General features: G+C 36.5%; 1 protein-coding gene across 7 annotated transcripts in view; it reads left to right on the top strand.

The window, feature by feature from the left end:
- TP63 (tumor protein p63) overlaps positions 1 to 17879 on the top strand; it is a 230474-nt gene that overhangs the window by 18302 nt on the left and 194293 nt on the right. The window lies entirely within an intron of this gene.

The following is a 17879-nucleotide window of genomic DNA, read 5'->3' as shown; positions in this document are numbered from 1 at the left end:
GCAGACTGCAGTATAAGAGCAGCAAATTCAGCTGAAAGAGTTGCAAGGCACAGACTCTCGTAGAGGAAAACTCAAAATCAAAAAAAGAAAATAAAAATAAGGACACTAGAGGAAGTTGAAGTTCCTGACACCTATACCTCCTGCAAACTTCAATTATAACCTTCTACCAGTATTGACATAAATCATCCAACTAAAGGCAAATTTATTTATTCCTATCATTCTATTGCATGTGCAGTTTTCAGCAAATCCCCAAGCATATAAAAGGTAGAAAAGTCACAGTATTAAAAACAAAACAACCATTGTAAACAGTCTCAGATATGATGTCGGTGTTGGAATTATCCAACAGGAGATTAGTATTGTAAGGCTCTCATAGAAAAAGTTGAAAACCTGCAAAAAACTGATGAATTATATAAGAAGAGAAATGGAAAGTTTAAGAATCAAATGGAGATGATAGAAATAAAAAAATGCTAAAAAAACACTACAGTTTGTCCCAGATATGCAAGACTGGTTCAACATTCAAAAATCAACTAATGTAATCCTTCACATTAATAGGCTAAAGAAGACAAATCACATGATCATATCAACAGATGCAGAGAAAGCATTTGACGGAATCTGACACCCATTCATGACACAAATTCTCAACAAATTAGTCTCAAATTGATAAAAAAATCTACAAACAACCTACAGCTAACATATTTAATGATGAGAAACTAGAAGCTTTCCTGCTAAGATTAGGAACAGGCAAGGATGTCCCTTCTCACCACTGCTTTCAATATCTTATTTGATGTCCTAACACAGTGAGACTAGAAAAGGAAATTTAAGGTATACCGTCTGGGAAGAAGATATAAAACTCTTTTATTTGCAGATGACATGATTATCTATGTGGGGAATCCAAAAGAATCAACAGCAACAACAAAAAACTTCTGGAGCTAATAAATGGTTATAAACAAAGTTGTAGGGTGTAAGTTTAATGTACAAAAATCAATTTGTTTCCTGTATACTAACAGTAAACAAGTGGAATTTTAAATGAAAAAATTAAAATAGCACACAAAAAATCACTTAGATACAAATCTAACAAAATATGGATAAGATCTGTATGACTGCATCTACAAAACACCGATGAAAGGAGCCAACCATACAACTGAACAGAGAGTTATTCCGTGTTTATGGATAGGAAGATTCAATATTCTCAAGACATGAGTTCCACCCAACCTGATCTACACATTCAATATAATCTATATAAAAATAGCAGGAAGTTATTTTGTTGATATTGACAAACTGATTTTAAAGTTTATATGGAGAGATAAAAGACACAGAATAGTAAACACATTATTGAAGGAGGAGAAGTTAGAAGACTGATAATACTCAAGTTCAAGACTTAACATAAAGCTACAGTTATCAAGACAGTGTGGTATCAAGATAAATCAATGAAAGGGAAGGAAGAGCCCAGAAATAGGCCCACATAAATGTAGACAATGGATTTATGTTTTTAACTGAAGTGTAGTTGACACAGAATGTTACATTAATTTCCATCACTAATCAACTCTATGTTGTGCTGTGCTCACAACAAGTATGGCTATCCTGTCACCCTACAATGCTATTACAATACCATTGTGCAGTCAACTGATCTCTGACAAAGGAGAAAGGTAATGCAATGGAACAAAGATAGCCTTTCAATAAATGGTGCTGGAACAAGTGGATAACCACATACAAAACACACACACACACACACACACACAGCTCGACACAGACCTTATACCCTTTATAAAAATCAACTTTAAATGCATGCATTATACCTAAATATAAAACTCAAAGCTATAAATCTCCTATAACAGGAGAAAATCTAGATGAACCTGGGTATGGTGATGACTTTTTATATATAATATCAAAGTAATAATCAATGAAAAACTAATGGATAAGCTGGATTTCATTAAAATTACAACTGCTGCTTTGTGAAAGACCCTGTCACAAAATAAGAAGATATGCCATAGACTGGGAGAAAATATTTGCAAAAGACAGATCTGGAAAAGGACTATTATTCAAAATATATAAACAACTGTTAAAGCTCAACGATAAGAAAATGAACAACCTGATTAAAAAGTGGGCAAAAGACCTGAACAGACACCTCCCCAAGGAAGATAAACAGATGGAAAAGAAACATATGAAAAGACACTCAACAATTTATGGCATTATGGAATTGCAAATTAAAACAATGTGATACCACTGCACATCTATTAGAATGGCCAAAATCCAAAACACTGACAACACCAAATGCTGGCAAATATGTGAAGCAGCATGAACCCTTATTCATTGCTGATGGGAATGCAAAATGATACAGCCACTTTGGAAGACAGTTTGGCAGTTTTTAACAAAACTAAAAATACTCTTATCACATGATCCAGTAATTGTGCTCCTTTGTATTTTCTCAAGTGAGTTGAAAACTTATGTTCATACAAAAACCTACATGTAGATGTTCATTAAAAATTGTCAAAAGCTTAAAGCAACTGAGATGTCCTTCAATAGGTAAATTCATAAATAAACAGGTATGTCCAGACCATGAAATATTGGTGCTAAGAAGAAATTAACTATCAAGACATAAAAAGACATGGGAGAACCCTTAATGCATATTACAAAGTAATCTGAACCAATCTGAAAAGACTACATAATGTAGGATCACAACTCTATGACATTGTGGAAAAGGCGAAACTATAGAAATAGTAAAAGTATCAATGTGGCCAGTCCTTTGGGAGAGGCAGCGATAACAGGCAGAGGGCAGAGTAGTTTTAGGAGAGTAAAACTTTTCTGTAGGATACAATAGTGGATACATGTCATTATATATTTGCATACAATGCGCAATACTAAGAGTGAACCCTCATATAAGCCATGTACTTTGGGCAACAATGATGTGTCAACTTAAGCCCACCAAGTGTCACAAATGTACCTCTCTGGTTGCACATGGGGGAAGCTGTGCATATGTGTAAGTAGGTGATATATGGGAAATCTCTGTGTCTCTGCTCAATTCTGCTGTATACCTACAACTGCTGTAAAAAATAAAGCCTTTTCAAACACACAAAATAGTATAACAAGAATGAAAATGCCTTTTATGGGCTCATCAGTAGACTGACTCATCAATAGTCCATAGCCAGGGAAAGAAGCGATAAACTGGGAAATAAGTCAATAGGGTCTTCCAAACTGAAATGCAAGGAGAAAAAAAGAATGACAAAACAAACAGATCATCCAAGAACAGTATCAAAAAGTATAGCATTCTTGTCATAAGAATACCAGAAAAAGAGACAAGATAACAGAAGAAATATTTAAGGTAATAATGGTTAAGAACTTTCTCAAATTAAAGAAAACAAGAAGTGCAGATCTCAGAGCTCAGACAACAAGAAACATCAAAACCAAAACCAAACACACAGATACACACACACACAGACACACACAGACACACACACACACACACACACACACACACTTATAGGAATGTATCATAATTGAACTGTAGAAAACCAATGACAGAGAAAATCTTGAAAGAAGCTGAGGGTGAAGGAGGAAGGGAGGGAATCACCTTACCTGAAGGAGAACAAGAAGAATTACAACAGACTTCTAAAAATTATTCAGGCAAACAAGAAAAAAAAAAGGTAGAGTGAAATACTAAATGGATTGGGGGAAAAAACCCCACAAACCTAAAATTCCACATCCAATGAAATTATCATTCAAAAGTGAAAGAAAAAAAGAGACAAACAAAAACTAGGGGGAATTTATTGCCATCACACCTGCCTGCAATAAATCTTAGAAGAAGTCCTTACAGCAGAAGGAAAATAATATAGGTAATATGCTTGAATAAGTGTATCTTCCCTATATGAAAGGAAAGAAGAGGATTGGAGAAAGAATAAGTGAAGTAAAATAAATTTCTTTCTTATTCTTGATCTAAAAGAAAACAGTTTAAAGCAATAATAGTAACAATGTATTAATTGATTAAAACATAGAGCTAAGTGAAATAGATGGCAGGAGTGTCCCAAGAGATGAGAAAGAGGAATTGGAAGTTACTTTGTTGTAAGGCACCTACCCTACACATGAAATATAGTGTTATCTGAAGGCAGATTTCAATTAGTTAGAAATGCATATTGTGAACCCTAGGGCAAATGTTTAATTGTAATTGATACACAAATAGAAGGTATAAAATGGTATCATATAGTATGCTCAATTAAAACCAAAGCATGCTTGAAAAGAGGTGACGGTAGTGGGATCAAATAACAAATCAAATAAATAAAAAACAGGTGCAAACATAGTCAATATTAACCCACCAAAACCAATAATCAACTTAATATGAATGGTCCAAATATACCAATTAAAAGATAGAAATTGCCTAAATATATATTGTCTATAAGAAACTCACTTTAAGCATAAAGACTCAGACAAGTTATACTCAAAGCCATAGATGTTCTAGAAACTCACAATGACAAATTTTAGAACTAGAGGAGACCTTCAAGACTGGCATTGCCTTCCCATTTTCCAAGTGAGAAAAACCATGCCCCATGACTCACTGCGCCTTGACCAGGACCACACTGGAACCAGAGCAGGGCTGAGGAACACTGACTCAGAATTTAAGACGTGTGGCTCTATCATTTATTCAAGATGCCGTTTTTCAGTTTTCTTTACTTTTGATCAAATATCAGTAAAATGGGATAAAACTTTATTACTTAGGCCTTTTCGTTGAGTTTATAAAATATTTTAATGTGCTCAAGCTTTGCCCAATTTTCTGCCTTGGATATTTGATAGAACAAAGTTGCATCTACTTTTATGGTGAATGCAATCAAAATGTTTTTGTGTATAATGCTTAATAAAATGTGTGCACATGGTATAAGGCTGTAAATTTAATAAAGACAGAAGGGAGATGGCTGGTGGGGGACAGTGGTGTGCTCAAGCTAGTTCAGAACAGCTGGTCATTATATTTTCAGGACTACTGCAAGCCAGTTGTTATACACGGCCATTATTAAAAAATAAAGTATACAAGCTCATAACTAAGTAAACGATATTAAAAGTGAACACAATGAGTAACTAAAACTCATCTCTTCTGAATTGTTTGCCACGTTTTACAATTATCTGTGCTGTTCAGGTTTACACTAATACATTTGTGCAGTGAAACTACTCACGTTTAAGAGTGTGCCCCTCCCATCTCTTCGTAACTCTGCATTCAAAACATCATTTTCCTAGCTTAAAATTGGCCATGATGGGAGTATTTACACTATGGAAATAACATATACTACAATTCAGGGATGTCCCCCCCCTGCAAATCCAATTGTTCAACTTGGACCAGCATAACACTGGAAATAGGGAAATATCACCGACATCAATTGACCCCTGCTAGCCACATACTTAAGCCTAGTTTGATATTATAGTCTTATATTTATACCTGTTTAACTGCTTTCCTATAGGATCAGGTCCCACAGGTCCCACCTTGGTGTGTTCTGTGTAAAACATTCAAATAGATCAGTGCCTAAGCAACTTGACAATGAGGTAAATAATACTTGTAACCATTGCAGCTTGCTTGAAACTATGAAGGTGCATGTCTGAGGGCATAAACCAACATGTGGAAGATGGCGGAGGAAGGAGAAGCGAACTCCAGTCCTTGATGATGTTATTGAACCACTGAATTAATTCTGAAATCATACTTCACATTTAGTTATATGAAAAATATATTATTTTAAAGCCACTTTTAACTGGGGTGTCTATTACTTGCAGCAGAAAGTAACCTACCTAACATACCAATTACCCTTTTTATAGATAAAAGTCTGCTAATTTCTACAGCCAAAACATGAAAGTTCACTTAAGGTCTTATTAGCACGTCTATTTTAAAAGCCTGTCTTTTTTTATTTTTAATTTTAAGTTCAACTTTGACTTAATAATAGCCTCCAGTATGTGAAAATGTTATGTCAACCTAAGTTCTTTATGTGAGACATAACCAGAAAGAAACTCTAAGTGTGAACCCTCCAATATATGTTCATATAATTATGAGTACTGTGACTATGTTGCATATCTGATATCTAACTGAAAATATAGTTTTCCTTAGCAAAGGTAGTAATAGCAGAGCCCCATTATTCAAATATTTACTAGGCCTTTCTTATTTTTAGAGATTGTTTATAGCCATAATGTATTTATCAAACATATTATCAGTAAGCCTGCATCCAATTATAAACAGATGAGTATCATTTAATTAAACATAATTTGTCCAATTCCTTGATAATGATAATAGTTATAAAAATAAACACTTAGTGATCTGATTTTGTGCTATTAAAATTGTGACCCTTTAACAAAGAAACTCCTATTTTGGGTGAATAGGGAAGAAGTACGCACTCTATCATAATTCAAAACCCCTATGGACTTACACAGAAGTAACATAGGATGTCTTTCCTTCTATGCAATGAAGGGGCAGAGAATAGTCAAATAGATTTCTATGGTAAGAATGGTGTTGCATTCTTTTTTAAAAGAATTTTTTTTTTCAACGTTTTTATTTATTTTTGGTACAGAGAGAGACAGAGCATGAACGGGGGAGGGGCAGAGAGAGAGGGAGACACAGAATCGGAAACAGGCTCCAGGCTCTGAGCCATCAGCCCAGAGCCCGACGCGGGGCTCGAACTCCCGGACCGCGAGATCGTGACCTGGCTGAAGTCGGCCGCTTAACCGACTGCGCCACCCAGGCGCCCCAGAATGGTGTTGCATTCTTTAGCAAAACCAATAAAATTGGAAATGTTCAAAGTCAACCTACCGTCTGAATTTCAACATTTTAGAGAAGGAGAAGAGAGATAAGAATATTAATAAATGATTCAGAATAGGTAAACAGACTAAAATAATAATAGATTATATAATATCAGTTAATCTGCTTCATTTACTTTGAGGGATGTTAGGGATCTGGAAGGCAACTGAAGAAATTCTTCACAGCTTCTAAGGGAAGAACAGAATGATGCATTATTCTAAATTCAAGCTTATTCCGTATGGGTAGTTCTCAAATAACATATTTTACTATAATCTTATAGCTGGCTCAGTGTACATTAACAGGTAAAATGCTTTCGTATGTTTACTCAGTCACATGCATTTACAAAAAAATGGATTACAAAGTGGATTTGGTATTTCAAAGTGACGATAAATGAACTTATACTTGTGATCATATGTAAACACTGTAACATTAAACAAATACATGAGGAAACTGTTGGAAGGCATTGAAGAACCGATAGTGCAAGCCTGAAATCCTTGAAAGAAACACTCATGAAGTATGTTCCATGATTATCCTGGCTCTCTGCCTGGGAACAACTTTCTAAACTGCGACAGGGAACTGTACTGTGAGCAAAGCACAGAGGTCCTATTGAAGTTGCAGCAGAGAGCAGAATTAGAAGTTGCCGAAGCCTCTGGAATCTATAAGAGAGCACACCAGGAGGGTAGAGTTGAGCTGAGTGGGGATCCTGGAAGGTGCTTCTGTCAAGTCTCTGGGTAAGAACTGAGCTTCCCAAGTACAGAAAGAGACGGTGGGAGGCTTATAAGCAAGCAAATGCTATAGAGATGAGAGCAGAAGAGAGAGACCGAAGGTTGTGCACTTATGGGAGGCACAGATGTTCCACACCCAGCCAAAGTGAAGAAATCTTATTGATATCTTGAGCTGTCAGCTGAGACAGCAGAAAGACCACGCATTAAAAATATGGATCATGTCCTAGAGCAGGCATCAGAACCCTTAGTCTGTAAAGGGCTAGACAGTAAATATTTTAGGGCCTCTGGTCCATATGCTCTCTGTTGCCTTTGTGGTGTCAAAGCATCTATACAGACCACATAAATAATGAGTGTGTCTGTATTCCAGTAAAGCTTCATTTATAAAATACCCAAGTACTGAGCCAGGCTTGAGTCACACAGGCAATAGTTTTCTGACTCCTATCCTTAGAGTGAGGCCTACTCTACACCACTTTTAAAGCCTAAAACTGAGTTTTTATAATATCCACAGAAGATACAGGGCTTAGATGTTAAGTCTCACCACATTATAGGGGCTTCAGAGATATTGTAGACTTTACACAGATATGTCCTAACAAGCACAAAACTGAGCAAATACAAGTTCAAGGTGCATAGTAATTGAACTGCTTGCTTGAACAAAAATCCACAATCATCAGGCAGAGACAAATAACAAAATCTAATATATCTAAACATATCATCCAAAATGTCCAGTATCAAATAACATAATTACAAGACAAGCAAAAAAATGAAGTCAGTATATAGAGACTGAGATGGCCCTAGAGTTTGATTTAACAAATAAAAATTTTCAGGAAGCTGTTATGAATAATTTCAAGGGCTAAAAGGAAAACACAGTCTTAGTGGTAGACAGGTGAAGACTTTAAGTAGAGAAATGAAATATATAAAAGGAAATAAAATGGAAAATCTGTAATTAAAATGTGCAGCAACTGAATGTTTTAAAATCCACATGTGCTTCACAGAAGACTGGAGATAGGGGAAGAAAGTGTCAATGGACTTGAGATTATTCAATATGAAAGAAGAAAGAGGTTGAAGACAGTGGAATGGCATCTTTTAAATACCACCTGCCCCCCCCCAAAAAAAAACTAAACTAAAACTAAAAAGCAAAAAACAAAAAAAAGCAAAAAAGAAAAACAAGCAAATAACAACAGAAACTATTAAAGGAGGATTCCATATCCTATGAAAATATCTTTGAAAAACAATGGTGAAATGAAGACATTTTCAAAAACACAAAATGTGGGGAATTTGTTGTTAGCAAGCCTGCACTAACAACACAAAATGTTAAAAGAATTTTTTTCAGCCAAAAAGATATTATGCTAGATAGGAACTGAAATGTAGGACATAAAGAATAATAAAGCACACTAGAAATGAATGACAAAGAGTACAGTGATATAGTCAGAGTAGTGCAGAGGGAAATTTATACATTAAACATCTATTTTAGGGGAAAAAAGTTAAAATAATGATGTGAGTCCCTGCATTAAGATGGTAGGGGGAAAAAAAAAAAGAGCATATTAAAGCCTAAGTAAAAGGGGAAAAATAAGACACAAACATAAATTAACATGAGAGAAATTAAACAAAGCTAACAGTTGGTTCTTTGTATAGAATTAATAAAAATTATTAAACCTCTAGCAAGGCCAATCAAGGAAAAAAAAAAGAAAAACATTTTACAAAAACCAATAGCAAGAGCAAAAGACAGTATCCTAACAGATACTCAAGACAGTAAAGGATAATATGGTAATATGAACAACTTTATACCAATCAATTTAAGAACGTAGGAGAAATTACATATTCCTTGAAAAATATAAGTTACCAAAATTGACTCATAGAGATAATAAAAATTTGAATAGCTCTAAATTATTAAATAAATTTAATTTGTTATCAAAGGCCTTTCCACAGAAAAATCTCTCTGTTTCAGTGTTGAATCCAATCAAACAGTTAAACAAGAAATAATACCAGTCTTATATAAATTATTTCAAAATATAGGGGAGGAAAGAACTCTCCTCAACTCAAGAATTTTTCTCAACTGAAGTCCCCATATTCCTGATGCCAAAATGTGGTAAATACATTACAAATAAGAGAAAAATTCATACCAATATCTCTCAGGAACATAGATGCAAACATCCTTAAAAATATTAGCATATCAAATCTAGCAGTAGATAAACTAATAGCATATCATGACTAAGTTTTACCCTATAAATGCAAGGATTTTTTTTTTAAATTTTAGAGAGCATGCATGCAAACAGGGGAGAGGGGCAGAGTGAGAGGGAGAGAGAATTTTAAGCAGTCCCCACTCTTAGTGTTCAGTGCAGAGCCCGATGAGGGCTCAAACTCATGACCCTGGGATCATGACCTGAGCCAAAATCAAGAGGTGGGCTTTCAACTGACTGAGCCACCCATGTGTCCCAGAAATGCAAGGTTTGTTCAAAAATTTGAAATTCAGTTTAATTCATCACGTTATCAAAAGAAAAAATAAACCCACACACTCTAAATAGATGCAGAAAAAGTGTTTGCAGAATAATATCCTTTTATAACTCTAGGACCTAGAAAGGAAGACATCTTTCTCAATTTGATAAAGGACATCTACAAAAAAAAAAAACCCTCCAGCTAACATTCTGCTATATGAGAAAATATGAATCATTTCCTCTTTAAGTGGGGGGAAAAGGAAAGTTTGCTCTTGCCAATGAATATTCAATATTATTCTGAAGTCTCCAGTTTAGGGCAATAAATCTAAACAAACAAATAAATAAAATCAATCATAAAGATTGGAAACCTATAAAGTACATCAAAGAAATCCCTAAGGAATTTACAAAAGCAACTTACTAGAATTAATAATTTAGCAAGATCACATAGTATAAATTAAAAAAAAAAACATTTTATTTCCCTGCATCAATAATAAAAAGTCACAAAAGAAACAATATTATTTATAACAGTGTAAAAATAAAACCACAAAATACTTAGGAATAAATTTAACAAAGGATGGACACTGATGAGAGAAATTTAATCATGTGTTTTAGTGTCAGACATTCCTGGGGTAATGAATGGTAACAACAACGACACAATTCCATCATCCACACTTGTTTCACTCTGGCAGTTTTCTTAATTTACCTTAAAGTCAGCTTCATTACTAAGATCTACTTTGCAGATGGGTTGTCAATGGAATTAGAAACATAATTTTTAAAATAATTGCCAGAGAGCATCTATCTGACCTAAGTTCAGCAAATGGAAATAATGTTGCTACTATAAGGAGTAATAGGATGCAAACTGACAATGCTTGTGTTTATTACTTTAGTCATAAAGAAATCATTGGCAGGTCTTTGAAAAAAGTCAACAAAACATAATCGATGTCATGAGTGAAGGGTGATTTTCATAATGGTGAGAAAAGGAAAGCTGTTTAACTCTGGATTTTTAATAAATTCTGAAGACAAGAAGCTATAGAACGACAGATGGGTAATAATGACACTGGTGTCCCTATTTTATCCCAGACCTCTGCAGAAGTGGTGAGAGACCCAAGACTATGTCAATTTGAGGGATTCTTTTCCTAAGAAAATGAGACAGCGGACACCTGGGTGGCTCAGTTGGTTAAGCTTCACACTTCAGCTCAGGTGATGATCTCGTGGTTCGTGAGTTCAAGCCCCGTGTCGGGCTCTGTGCTGACAGCTCAGAGCCTGGAGCCTGTTTCGGATTCTGTGTCTCCCTCTCTGTCTCTGCCCCTCCCCTGCTTGTTCTCTCTCTCTCTCTCTCTCAAATAAATAAACATTAAAAAGAAAGAAAGAAAGAAAATGAGATAGCATGTTTCAGGACTTCTTATCCAGACCCATTGGGTCCTGGAGTATGCCACTGAAAATCTGTGTATCTCTAAAAATCACAATTACAGTTATTGCTTGGAATGATGATCTCAAGTATCTGTGTGTGTGTGTGTGTGTGTGTGTGTGTGTGTGTGCGTGTGTATTCATTTTGAGAGTGAACAGGGGAGGGGCAGAAGGGTGAACAGAGCATCTGAGGTGGGCTCTACACTGGCAGCAGTGAACCCTCACAAGTGAGCCCCACAAGTGAACTCCAGGCGGGGCTTGAACTCAGGAACTGTGAGATCGTGACCTGAGCTGAAATCAGAAGCTCAACCGACTGAGCCACCCAGGTGCCCCAATGATCTCAAGTACCTTAATTCAGATTCCATCAAATGCAGAGACTGAGACAAGGACTTGAGTGTCACTAGTTTATTTGGGTGATGATCCTGGGAAACACACACAGAAGAAATGAGATAGGGAAAAAGAGTCACTATGAAGTGATTTATGAAAGTTGCCACGGTGAGCAATGGGGGCTTGTTTGTACCAGGATCTCCTGTAAAACATACATAATGACTCCCAGAATTTTCTACCAATAGAATAGGAGACTAGAATGTTTATCTACAGCCTCCTTTAATTGAAGATTATTTCAGGGGCATTAAGTCCCTGATATTCTCCATTTACCCAGGCTACCCGTGCACTAGGCTGAGCATATTTTTGCAGCATCAGAGGAGGCTTCGAACAAAATGCAGATAGAAACATGGGATGAATTTGAGATGAGACTCCATTAATATGTGGCAGATCTGAACTGGCATGGAAGTTTCATAGCTGGGGCTGAAATCGGAGTTGAGATGAGGTGAAAATGACCTGCAAGCTGAAGAACTATATGACACCGAGTTTGATAACATAGGTAAGGTTTTGTTCACTCAACAAGGGCTGGAAAGTGGATCATATATTTTGGAAAGATTTTCATCAAAGGAGAGTTATTAAATTAGAATATCTCATTGTCATGCGGTATAGAAAAGATTGCTGTTTCTGTAGGTTATTCTTTAAAAATTTGTATGGGGCGCCTGGGTGGCTCAGTCGGTTAAGCGTCTGACTTCAGCTCAGGTCACGATCTCGCAGTCCGTGAGTTCGAGCCCCACGTCAGGCTCTGGCCTGATGGCTCAGAGCCTGGAGCCTGCTTCTGAGTCTCCCTCTCTCTCTGCCCCTGCCGCGTTCATGCTCTGTCTCTCTCTGTCTCAAAAATAAATAAAACGTTAAAAAAAAATTTAAAATTTGTAAAAATACAGGGAACTCAAAAGAGAGTCACAAATCAGAAATATAATCTAACCTTGTAGTCTGCCAATGTCCAGATTGCCAGTACTACTTGACTCGGGTTGCATAACTAACTTAGAGCTCAGAAACAGTCTCCATATTCTCAACCCATAGGTTTTTCTGCTACTCTGTGCAGTCTGTATCCACATCCCCTGCCCGGATTTCTGAATCCATCTCGGCTGGCAAACAGGTTAAATGGAAGAATTCCTTGAGGAGGTTGTGTCCTCCCTGCATCCCCTCTCCCACCACTGAGCTTGGTAGGCTGCATCAAAGGAAATGAAACCAATTATAGCCCCATATACATCTGATCTAAGTGTGGCCTCATTTAAGGGCCTCAAGACAGAGGTTTAGTTCTTATACAAAAAGTTCTTCTGATTTGTTAATTAGTTCTTCTGAAGAACAGAATAGGTTATGTCTTCCCAAGCCTCCCTTTCTCTAATCAAAACAGAAACCTTCCTGTGGCCTTAACACACTTACCAAAAAAATAATAATAATAATAATAATAAATAATAATAATAATAATTAATTTAAATAAATAAATAAATAAATAAAACCTCTGCACCCCTTGAAAACCATTAGTATAAATTTTGAAGTTTGTAATTGGGTGGGTTAAGAAATAATACATAAATATTTAGATAGTCACAGCTTTTTAATATATCAACAAAATCATGTTTAAATTTTAAAGGGAAATTATCTTACTTAGAACAATAGCAAAGACATAAATTATTTGGAGATGACTTACCAAGGAGAGTGCCTGATGTATATGAGGAAGAACATAAAACTTCAATGAGAAATAGAGAAGACCTGAATAAGTGTAGAAAAAGCAGAATCTTGATGGAAATACTTGATAAGTAAAGAGTCAGTTCTCCCCCAAAGAAAGGTACAAATGATACAGAATTCCAGTCACAATTCTAAGTGACTTATAGCGTGTTGTTAAAAATTGACAAGGGGCGCCTGGGTGGCTCGGTCGGTTGAGCGTCCGACTTCGGCTCAGGTCACGATCTCACGGTCCGTGAGTTCGAGCCCTGCGTCGGGCTCTGGGCTGATGGCTCAGAGCCTGGAGCCTGCTTCTGATTCTGTGTCTCCCTCTCTCTCTGTCCCTCCCCCGTTCATGCTCTGTCTATCTCTGTGTCAAAAATAAATAAAAACGTTAAAAAAAATAAAAAAAAAAATTGACAAAACTATCTGGAGAAGTAAATGGCCAAGAAGCAATTGAAAAAAAAAAGGTTAGATTTTTATTACCAGTTATTTAAAAACATATTAATAAGGGTACCAGAGTAGACAAACAAGTCAGTCAAACACAGCAGAGACCCAAGGAGTGGATCCTGCTGCTTGGAGTTAAAAATCAGATGATAAGTGCTCATGCCAGTGAAAGAAATAGGAACGTTTAACAGTCAAGTACCAGAACTTGAATGAGTCCCCCAAATTGTATATTTATTAGAATTTGAAGAAGGCATCTCTAAGTATAAAAGCAAAGGTAGAAACCATAAAGGAAAAGACCGACTGCTTTTGTTATAAAAATTATAATTGTTTACACTAAAATAATACTATCATATATAAATTGAAAAGGCAAACTAGGAAAAATATTTCAATACATGGCAGTGTTAATCACTTAATAGCTGCATTTCTTTTTTTATGTTTATTTATTTATTTTGAGAGAGAAGGAGCATGAGCAGGGGAGGGGCAGAGAGAGAGAGGGAGAGAGAAAATCCCAAGCAGGCTGCACACTGTCAGCACACAGCCTGATGTGGGGCTCAAATTCATGAACCATGAGATCATGACCTGAGCCAAAACCAAGTTCTGGATGCTTAACCAACTGAGCCACCCAGGCACCCAATATTCTTAATGTGCATATTTACATACTGGTGCAAAATAAAAGATATGAGAGAAAATTAACAAAGAAAGACTGCAAATTGACAATGTGTGTGCATGTGTGTGTGTGTGTGTGTGTGTGTGTGTGTGTGTGTGTGTATTAAGAATGAGCTGCCGTTTTCTGCTGAATTTTCTTTTTTAAATTTAATACCCAGTGTGGTCGAGGTTTCTGGGAGTGGCACCTTCCTACATTGCTTAAAATTGTTACATCATCCTGGTAGAAAAGAGGACAGTATTTTGCAAAATTCTCAAGAATGTTGACCATTTGACCTGGCAGTTTCATTTCTGGGAATTGACCCTAAGGAAAAAATTATATTTAGACTGTGTATAAAGTTGTTCATTGAATATTATTTAGAACAATAACAATGAAAAGAAAATTAACACTGATACGTCTTTTATGGCTTTAAGTTCATTAATTTTGCCTACAAAGCCTTTCATCCTTGTTCTGCACTGAAAATTTCTACTCAAAAATAACATGAGTATCACTCCTGCCACTGTGACCTTATGGTCTTCTCTACATACTGCCAAGGTTCTCCTTCCCCCATTGCACCAAAACATCCTTCCACTTCCCACACCAGCCTGAGATTCTTAAAGACAATGGGTGAATCTTTGAGTCCCCAGAGCCTCAGTTACCAAATGGCAAATAAAGAGTATTATGGTACTCTTGGTAATGATACTAATGAGCACTCAAATACACTAGGAATCATGCTATGCACATTGCCATGCTATTTCTTTTAATCTTCAGAAAAACCTTATGCTTTAGATGATTTCATCCTTTCTCTCATACAGATGAGAAAACTCAGGATTAACAGTTCATGAACTTGTCAGATCCATGCAGCTATTAAGTGGTAAAAGCTGAGATACAAGCCCAGGGTTATCTTATTCTATGGATCAAAACCTTAATGATTATAAAGACATTACCTAAAAGAATAATAACATCTGACACATAGTTAACCATGTGCTGAGAATTATATTAAGTGGTTTATATCTATTCATTTTAGCTGAAGAACAACCCCATGAGATATCTACTGTTATTATCTCCCATTTTACAGATGAGAAAATAGGCACAGAGTATTACATGTCACCCAAGGCCTTATGGCTAGTGAGTAGCAGACTAGAAGAAAGCCACATCCATTACCCTTTGCTGCCTTGTGAAGTCCCTACCATCTATGCCGTGCTTTAGTAACAATTTATAACACATGCGCAACTCATTCACCTCCTTTAGAAACAAATCTTTCTTTGAAAACTCAGTTGCTGACATACGAGATGCCAGAGCAGCAGAAGAAATGCCATTTCTAAGGCACGACAGGCTACATTTCTTTCTCAGTATCCGGTGAATCAGTTCCATCCCCTATCACATTTAGCATATTGAATGTCCCACCATATAGTTGGACAACTTCAGTTCCCAAACACAGCCAAGATGATGACTTCATCCTCTGATCCTTCATTGGGAACGCAGTCTCTTCTTTATACTTGAACATGAAGTCATCGCAGTAGCCTGCCAGTCATACCCCCTGCTCACTACTTCTGAATTTACAGAATCTCTGGAATAACAACAGCTCAGCACCTGCTCTCAAAGTGTTAAAGCGCCCAGTGTTCTCACCAGAAGGAAATCTGCAGAATTTGGACATGTCACCTAAGATGAAATATACGTTCAGTAAGGTTTTATATTCAAAGTTTGGGGGACCAAGAGATTTGATTACATCCTAGACATCTGCAGTTTCAACAACTGTGGGAGAGCAGTTGGTGAAATACTATTATGACTAAAATAAGGTGTGAGTGGGTGAACGAGAACACAGCATGATGTAGTCTTCTTGTAGAATTGTGACAACTTCTCATGGTTGCAGGGTCATATTGCCCCCAAAGAAATGCTTTTCTTTCATTCTTTATTCTTCCACTTGATGATTCAACACTGATTTGGTACCTGTGGTGTGCCAGGCACTTGGTAAGTGCCAGTAATATAAAGCTGATCAGGATCCATTCTTTGTCTTCAAAAACCTAACATCCTATAAGGAAGAGAGATAGCTAATCAAGCAACTTACATATGCATTATAAATGCTGCAGTGAACAATTGGCCAGAGAGCTTGAGGGTGATATAAACAGAGTAACAAACTTGAATTTAGGAGTGAAATAAAGATGGAAAAGGGAATTTCAGATCATGGAAACTGCATGAGTGTGTTCCACGGAAGAAAGAAGGAAGGATAGGGAAGAGAAAAAAGAAGAAGGAAAGATCCTTCTATCTCAGCGGTTTTTTTCTGCAGAACTGGCAATTTGATAACAGTATTTACTTAAGGCATTTGTCTCTTCCCAGTGGTATTAACTTTAAAGGGTTAAAGGGTGAATCAGTCGTATATTGCTCCCTAAGACAATATGAACTAAAAAAAATGACACTAGCTAAAAAATTAACAGGGAGTAAGAGCATGGGGCCACAAGACAAGCACTGCTTTCGGAATTGGAAACACCATATTCTATACTTGACCTTGCACCAAATGATTCTGCATACCTGAACATTGCACCTCACATTTCTGAGTCTCAGTGTTTCTGCTGTAAAATGAGGACTTTGGCTAGATGGTCTCTAAATTATTTGCTTTTGTGGTAGAAGGACAAGAAGAGAGGGTGCAAATCTGTGGTTGGTCATTCCAGGACAGAAAAGGAAGACAGGTAGGAATGCTCTGAGTGTCCAGGTCTAGGCTCATCCTAGCCATTGATTTCTGACTTTGCCTTTGATTCTTGTTTCTTTTTTGAGACAAATATTTATATATCTGTATCTATATCTATATCTATCTATCTGTCTATATCTGTATCATCTATATTATCTATATCATATCTATTATCTACATATCTATATCTATATCTATATCTATATCTATATCTATATCTATCTATATCATCTATCTATTAGAACTAGTCTTTGCAGCTTCTTCTCCTCAATATGGAGGATGAGAATGAAAGAGAGCAAGTAAGAGATCTAAACAGGAGTGGCTGGAATAGAACTCTCTCCAAGGCAGAGTGGTAATGCCTTAGAAAGAACCAGAGATGTGGCACAGAAGAATGTCCTTGGTTCTTTGGAACCAGAGATCCTTACATACTAACCTTCGGACAGTGGGTGGCAGGTGGGCTTACCTTTGGCTTCCTTGGTAATATAGGTTCATGGGCTGCTACAGGTATACAGGACCTTAAAGTCCACCTACTGAAAAAGAATAAATCAGAAAACACCTAAGAGCTAAAAAATAATTAGAAAGTTTACTAACTTGCCAACTGAAGGAACACACCACTAGTGAAAAAATTCACTGAGAAGTTTATTGAAGGGAAATTTGGGGTTTTAGGAGGTCCATGGTGATTGGGCTAATGAAGAACTAAAATTAACACTCTGGATGAGAGAGAAGCAGATGATGG

Source organism: Leopardus geoffroyi, chromosome C2 (assembly GCF_018350155.1).
Source record: "Leopardus geoffroyi isolate Oge1 chromosome C2, O.geoffroyi_Oge1_pat1.0, whole genome shotgun sequence".
Taxonomy (NCBI): domain Eukaryota; kingdom Metazoa; phylum Chordata; class Mammalia; order Carnivora; family Felidae; genus Leopardus; species Leopardus geoffroyi.
The sequence above is the reverse complement of the archived record's forward strand: the minus strand, read 5'-3'. Positions and strand labels throughout refer to the sequence as shown.